The 6,931-nt window shown below is 42.7% G+C and overlaps 1 protein-coding gene and 1 pseudogene across 2 annotated transcripts in view; one reads left to right on the top strand and one right to left on the bottom strand.

The window, feature by feature from the left end:
* Positions 1-1,364: 1,364 nt before the first annotated feature.
* LOC106969342 (glutamate dehydrogenase 1, mitochondrial-like) lies at positions 1,365-3,557 on the bottom strand (annotated as a pseudogene).
* Positions 3,558-3,738: 181 nt separating this feature from the next.
* The window catches only part of LOC106969344 (olfactory receptor 8S1-like), an 82,284-nt gene continuing 79,091 nt past the window's right edge, over positions 3,739-6,931 (top strand). Inside the window, exons 1-2 of one of the 2 annotated variants that reach the window (XM_053226168.1) lie at positions 3,739-3,832; positions 6,178-6,244. The gene's annotated coding sequence lies outside the window, so the exon portion shown is untranslated. Of the gene's footprint in view, positions 3,833-5,996; positions 6,245-6,931 lie in introns of those variants that run through there. The other variant, XM_053226169.1, reaches the window with a different exon arrangement.

Below are 6,931 nucleotides of genomic sequence, written 5' to 3'. Positions count from 1 at the left end.
CCTGGAGCCTGCTTCCGATTCTGTGTCTCCCTCTCTCTCTGCCCCTCCCCATTCATGCTCTGTCTCTCTCTGTCTCAAAAATAAATAAACATTAAAAGGCAGACTTTTAAATAACTGTTTTTATTACCAGGTTAAGTCATGAAGTTACAAAATAATTAGAAATTTCTGAGAGTTTTATTGTTTTTAAAAAAGGGCTCATTCATTACATACATAATGTCTAGTATTTCATTGGTATACCACTGTTCAAAAGGTCCTGGCCAAAAAAGTCCCAAACAAAACACTCAATCCAATGTTTTAAGTCCCACTTTGTTAATTAAGCTTGTGTGCATATGAAGCCTCCTAAAAGAAAAGAGACACAAAATCAAGTAATGCTTAAATTGTTAGCCAGATTCCAGACAGGGAGACCAAGTAGATTTTTTCTGGGCTACTCCACTTGAATTATTGTTCAATTACTCAGCAATGGATCCCTAAAGAAATGAAAAATTAACATGGTAAGCAGGTCACTGCATTATTTGGACTACATGTCATAATTATATTTAGCAAATTCAGATAGCTACAATAAAAATAGCCTCCATCATCTGTAGTTTTGAAGATAATAATTCTCCATCTGGCTGTTTATTTTTGCTGGACAATACAGAACTGATGAGCTATAAGTAATGCTGTTTTATATCATAAAATACTAGATTTTTAAACTTATGTTTGTAAGCACTTACTGTTTGAGTCAAAGTTAGGCTTGTTAAATGATTAAAGGCAATTTTATTACAGCAGCATGTACTTGTGTCTTCCTAAGAGAATAAAATGCATAGAAGAAACAGCTTTTATTTTTGTTTGTAACCTATAAAATCGAGCTATTTTGCTGATGTGAAATAATAACTAATTTTAGGACAATACTACCTTCTGAAAATGCCACAGACCCACTTTTTAAATGCATCAAAATTATAGCATGTTCCATCTCAGACTTGGCCAGAGTAAAATTAGGCAAACAACTGATTGCTCAGCTGAAACAAAAGGTAATTAACATGTTGGGAACAAACTGTGAGCTGGGAGCATATAGCTAGATGAAAAGGCTTTTGATTTAAAGGCAAATTATCCCAAGTGGCCCTCTGGCACAGGCAATTTCTACTTTCACACTCATCAATGTGTCTGTGATCTCTCACCCTTAATTTCTTCCTTTTTAAAGGGCTGATTTGGACTGACTTATTTTTTTTCCTACTTAAATATGTAATGCATTAACTTAATTACACATCTCTGTTTAAAATTACATTTTTTAACATTTATTTTATTTTTGAGACAGAGAGAGACAGAGCATGAACCGGGGAGGGGCAGAGAGAGAGGGAGACACAGAATCTGAAGCAGGCTCCAGGGTCTGAGCTGTCAGCACAGAGCCCGACATGAGGCTCGAACTCACGGACTGCGAGATCATGACCTGAGCTGAAGCTGGATGCTCAACCGACTGAGCCACCCAGGCGCCCCTAAAATAACATTTTTAAAAGAATAGATTTATTTTAGAATATTGCTCTTTTCCATTCTTCCATCTCATGAAGCAATTTGCTCACTTCTCCGTATTTCCCTTCCACACAATTTACATGTATCTTCTATCATCTCTTAGCTTCTTGTTGTGATTTGGACTGACTTATTAAGAATGATGTCCTTAAGAGAAAAATCTTTTTGTGGTTATATGTAAACATGTGATAGGTTTGCAGAAGTTACAGTTAAAGAGGGTAGTGAAGTAGTCAGCTATGTTCCATTTATTTGAAGGTCAAACCAGCTACACCCTCAGGACTTTCTCAATGGTGCTGAGATAGGCAGTTGTTTTCAGGTTCAATCCCAGGTTATATTTTGCAGCTGCGTACATGATTTGCCTGGCAGAAAACTCCCCAGTGTGAGGTAAACCAGAATGTACAATGTCTTTTCTCAGATACTGTTTTGGAACCCTGCTGTGGATATAATAGGAAAAGTTTGATGGTGCTTTCTACATTTTCTTTCTAAACTATAGACATGAGAAAGCAGTAGCTAGAATCTCTTTCATATTTAAGGTCAAAGAGCCATAGCTGACTACACACACACACACACACACACACACAAGCTTACTCTGTATTCAGCATGGAGCCTGGTGAGGGACCCAGTTTCACAAGCCTGGGATCATGACCTGAGCTGAAATCAAGAGTCAGATGGGTGAACCAACTGAGCCATCCAGGTGCCCCATGATTTATATTCTTTAGTCACTCAAAGTAAGACACTGTCACTCCTTCAACATTCAAGTATAAATCAGGAATGACCGTAATGTTCCTCTTCAGAAAAATCTTATAAGCTTCTGGAGTTGTTGGTTCATTGGAAGCATCAGCAATGACCTTGGCTTTCATTCTGGGTGCACTGGACTTGGTTACCTGCTTTTCATTGGCAGTAGGAATAAGTATGCCAGTTTGCTGGCAAGATACCTCCTTCTTATGGCTTTGCCTTGGAGAAACCCAGAATTGATTCACATTGCAACTTTATTTTTTAAAAAAATTAAGTTTATTTATTTTGAGAGAGAGTCAGTAGGGAGGGACAGAGAGAGAGGGAGAGAGAATCCCAAGCAGGCTCCACACTGCCAGCACTGCCAGCACAGAGTCTGATGTGAGGCTTGAGCTCACAAACTGTGAGATCATGTCCTGAGCAGAAACCAAGAGTCCCATGCTTAACTGACTGAGCCCACCCAGGTGCTCCGATTCATGTTGCAATTTCAAGTCTTCTAGTTCCTTTTGGTCAATGCCATCTGAATTCCATATTCTCCCATTAGATTCACCAACACCAACGCATTTAGCAAAATAATGTAACTATAGAGTGCAAAATTGCCAAAGCCCTAAATAAGAAATGTTTTCTTTCCAAACCCTGGTGTCATTCCAAAAATGCTCATGAAAGAAGCTTCACTGAGGAAGTTTTCAATTCATGTAAAACACTGGCCAGTAGCGGAGATGTCAGCGGTTGAGACCCCAACTGATGGATTTACCAGGATAGCAGGCATGTGCGTTAATTTGAATGCTCTATGCAAGCCCTATGATGCTGGCATAGGTGTCAGCAATCTAGGACATCTCTCACTCACATTGCCTATGTCTGAGGAAAGCACATCAATTCCAGGACCAATAAAGCCTGGTTTTGTTAGTTCCACGGTGAACCCCCTTGTGATCTTTCCCCACTTCCTTACTGGTGTAGTTTTGGGGATTAATCTTAACACCAGCGTTAGCATCTCCAAATGGCACATCAACCACAGCACATTTAGAGGTCATAAGGGAAGCCAAAACTTTTATCTTCCCTAGATTCACACCTTGGTTGTAACGGGAGCGTGCAGTGCCGGCTGTGCTGGCCCCATAGCCCCAGATGACCTCTGGGGAGCCGTTGTCTTTCGGGATGGGGACCGGTAGGCTGAGCACATGGTTGCAGGGCTTCACGATTCGCAGGATGCCACACACCCGGGGTGCAGCTTCTTCTCCTCACTCCCCTGGTTCTGGATGTGTGCCGCCAGCCCGTCCTCCGGGATGCCGGCCTCGCGGTCGTAGAGGCTTTTCACCACCTTGAAGAGGTAGGGGCTGTCCTCACAGCCCGCTGCCTCCATGCTGTCACGTGGCCGGGGGGCTGCGCAGGCCCGCGCAGCTGCCGCGTTTCTTGGTAGGGCGGCACGAGCTCTTGGAGGCCGGGGGGCGGGGTTGGGGGGCGTGGCCTTTTAAACTTCCCGCCTTCCCAGCAGTCTCCTTCCCTCGCCCGCCCACTGCCTGACTGGGAGAAGTCGGCTGCACCTGATGGTCCTTTGCGAGGCAGGCCTGCCCTGACCAAAAAATGGAGGCCATTAACCCAGGTGCCTTTCTTTCCCCACCCTTGGGTCGTCCCTGAATGGAGGTGGGGGGTCTGCATGCTTAAGGAATTCAGCCCGCACCGTAGAGCTCTGGGCGCTCAGGCCTGGGGCGCGCCCTGCGGTGCAAAGAGGGCTGCGAGCGCTGGAGGTGGACCTGAGGCTGTGCGGGCAGGGGATTCTGAGGGCCCAGAGTTCTGTTTGGAGCCTGAGTTCCACAGTGTGCTGGCTGCGGGACTCTGCAGGACCCTCACCCTGTGGAGGGTGACGGGTGGGAAGGAAGCCAAACAGGAACCCCTAAGTCCAGGCCCCGGGCCACAGTTGCCTGGGCCTAAAGGTGGTGCTGTTTAAAGGTATTTGTCCTTGGTCTCCGTCTGTTTTGAGAATTTTCTTTGTCTTGGGTTTTCAGTAGTTTATTATGCAGTGCTGAGGTGTGGTTTCTTTTGCGTTTATCCTGCTGGAGGTTCATAGTAGTTATTAGGCAACTCTCATCTTCAGACCCACCATTGTGTGCAGTGCGGGTTCTGGAAAGCGTATTTGACAAGACTTCTCATAGGTTCCGGCACTAACGGGAGACTGCTTGCTGTTTCTGTTAGCAGCCCAGCAATAGCTGGGCTTCCACTTTCCAGCTTTTTCTTGGCACTCCCAGAACTGGTCTCCTTATGCCCTCTCAGCAAGAAAGTTCCCCTTCTCAGCTCCACAGGCTCCCTCCTCTGAACTCCTGAGACAGCAGCACGGACAGGCAGCACGCCTCTTCAGGGAAGTGAGTCCCAGCTCACAGAGAATCTCTTGCAGGCTTGTAGTGGCTGGCAGTCCAACTTCATCTTTTTCCCCTAGCCCTAAGGACCGTAGCTATTTCCTGTAATTAACACCTCTGTATCACCATAATGTGCCCGTTTTGCTGTTTATTTATTTATTTTTTTTAATTCAGGTTAGTTAACGTACTGTGTAGTCTTGGGTTTAGGAGCAGAACTCAGTGATTTATCTCTTCTATATGACACCCAAGTTCTCATCTCAACAAGTGCCTGCCTTAATGCCCATCACCCATTTAACCCATCCCCCTACCCACCTCCCCTCCAACAACCCTCAATTTGTTCTCTGTATTTAAGAGTCTCTTATGGTTTGCTTCCTCTTTCTTATTTTTCCTTCCCTTCCCCTGTGTTCATCTGTTGTGTTTCTCAAATTCCACATAGGAGTGAAATCATATGTGTCTTTCTCTGACTTACTTTGCTTGGCATAATATACTCTGGTTCTATCCACGTTGTTGCAAATGGCAAGATTTCATTATTTTTCATCACCAAGTAGTATTCCATTGTATGTATATGTGTGTGTGTGTGTGTATGTGTGTGTGTGTGTATATATATATATATATATATATATACACACATACATACATACATACATACATACATCACATCTTTATCCATTCACCAGTCGATGGACTTTTGGGCTCTTTCCATAATTTGGTTATTGTTGATAATGCTGCTATAAACATTGGGGTGCATGTGCCCCTTTGAATCGGCATTTTTGTATCCTTTGGATAAATATCTAGTGGTCCAATTGCTGGGTTGTAGGGTAGTTTGATTTTTAATTTTTAAAAATGTTTATTTATTTTGAGAGAGAGCATGACCAGGGAAAGGGCAGAGAGAGAGGGGAGAGGGAGAGAGGGAATCTCAGACAGGCTCCACACTGTCAGTGCAGAGCCTGATTCAGGGCTCAAACTCATGAACCATGAGATCATGACCTGAACTGAAATCAAGAGTCAGGTGTTTGACTGAACCACCCAGGCACCCCTATTTTTAATTTTTTGAGGAATCTCTATTTTCCAGAGGGGAAGTCAGGTGCTTAACTGACTGAGCCACCCAGGTGCCCCTGATGTTTTTTTAATACTTGTTTTGTTGCTATAATGTGTTCTGCTTATTATTTTACTGATGTTATGACAAATTTTAAGTCCTAGGTTAATGCTATGTTGTATAATTTTTAGTATGTTACGTTCATTTGTTTAGATTTTGTTTAGGAACGAAAGAGTTAAACTACATTTTCTGTCATGTAATATGTGCATTTGTGTGTTCAAAGGCCACCATCTTTGATGAAATCCTAAATATTTCTTCCTTGTGGGAAATATTTTTGGATGAGATGGCTTTTCAAGTCTGGAGAATAGCTATGTTGGAATTGTAGACTGTGAGACCATCTAGATCATAGGATATTAAAAATGAAAGGAGCCTTCAGTAGTTTCCAGTTATGCTGCATTATTTACAGGGGAGGAAACTGAGGTCCATAAAAAAGAATAACTCCGTCAAAGTCGAAGTGGGTTTGTGACCTTATAATTCATATTTTCTTCTAATCTACAGTGCTGTTCTATGAACCAAACTTGGACATCTGATCACTATATTCCACTACCCAGTAAGAACTGATAAAGTGAGTGCCTTTTATATCACATTTATTTTACTGGTTGTTTGTTTGCTGGTTTCTTTGTTTGGCAGTTGTGATGTGCTTGGGTCTCATTCAATTTCCAAGTTAACAGGTGTGGCCGAAGATCATGGTATCTTTGTCCATGAGGGTCAGTTTCTCTTCTGGGTCAGAGGTGATGTCTGCCGAGTAACTTCTCTTTTTTTCAGGCAACCTAAGCTGTGCCCTAGATGTCATTGTCACATGAATGGAAATAAAAGAGATTTGGTTCACTAAGCAGGTGGCACTGCCTTCATGATCCTATCCCAGGATATCTAACATGAAGTAAGGGAGGAGATCCACTGGTTGTATACCATCTTTCTATGCAGTGTTCATTCTTTGCTATCCTACATTGCTGCCCATGTGGTACTGAAGAGAAAGGAAGCTCCCTGCCTTAATTTCTGAACCAAATTGAGTTTTGAATGATGACAGAGGTTTTGTCAGTGTATGTGTTCTTTCACAAAGATGTAATCTTATTGCCAAAATGTTGGAAAATTTTGTGTATTTTGCTGCTATGGGGGATAAATATGGGATAAAGTATTTGAAAGGGGACTACTCAAGAAAATACACAGTTACTATACTTAGACATATGTAGATATGCCCACTTTTCTTCATCACCCATCACTCAGATTCTGTCTTAAAAGGAATTCCCAGTAA

This window comes from Acinonyx jubatus, chromosome B4 (assembly GCF_027475565.1).
Source record: "Acinonyx jubatus isolate Ajub_Pintada_27869175 chromosome B4, VMU_Ajub_asm_v1.0, whole genome shotgun sequence".
Classification (NCBI taxonomy): Eukaryota; Metazoa; Chordata; class Mammalia; order Carnivora; family Felidae; genus Acinonyx; species Acinonyx jubatus.
The sequence above is the reverse complement of the archived record's forward strand: the minus strand, read 5'-3'. Positions and strand labels throughout refer to the sequence as shown.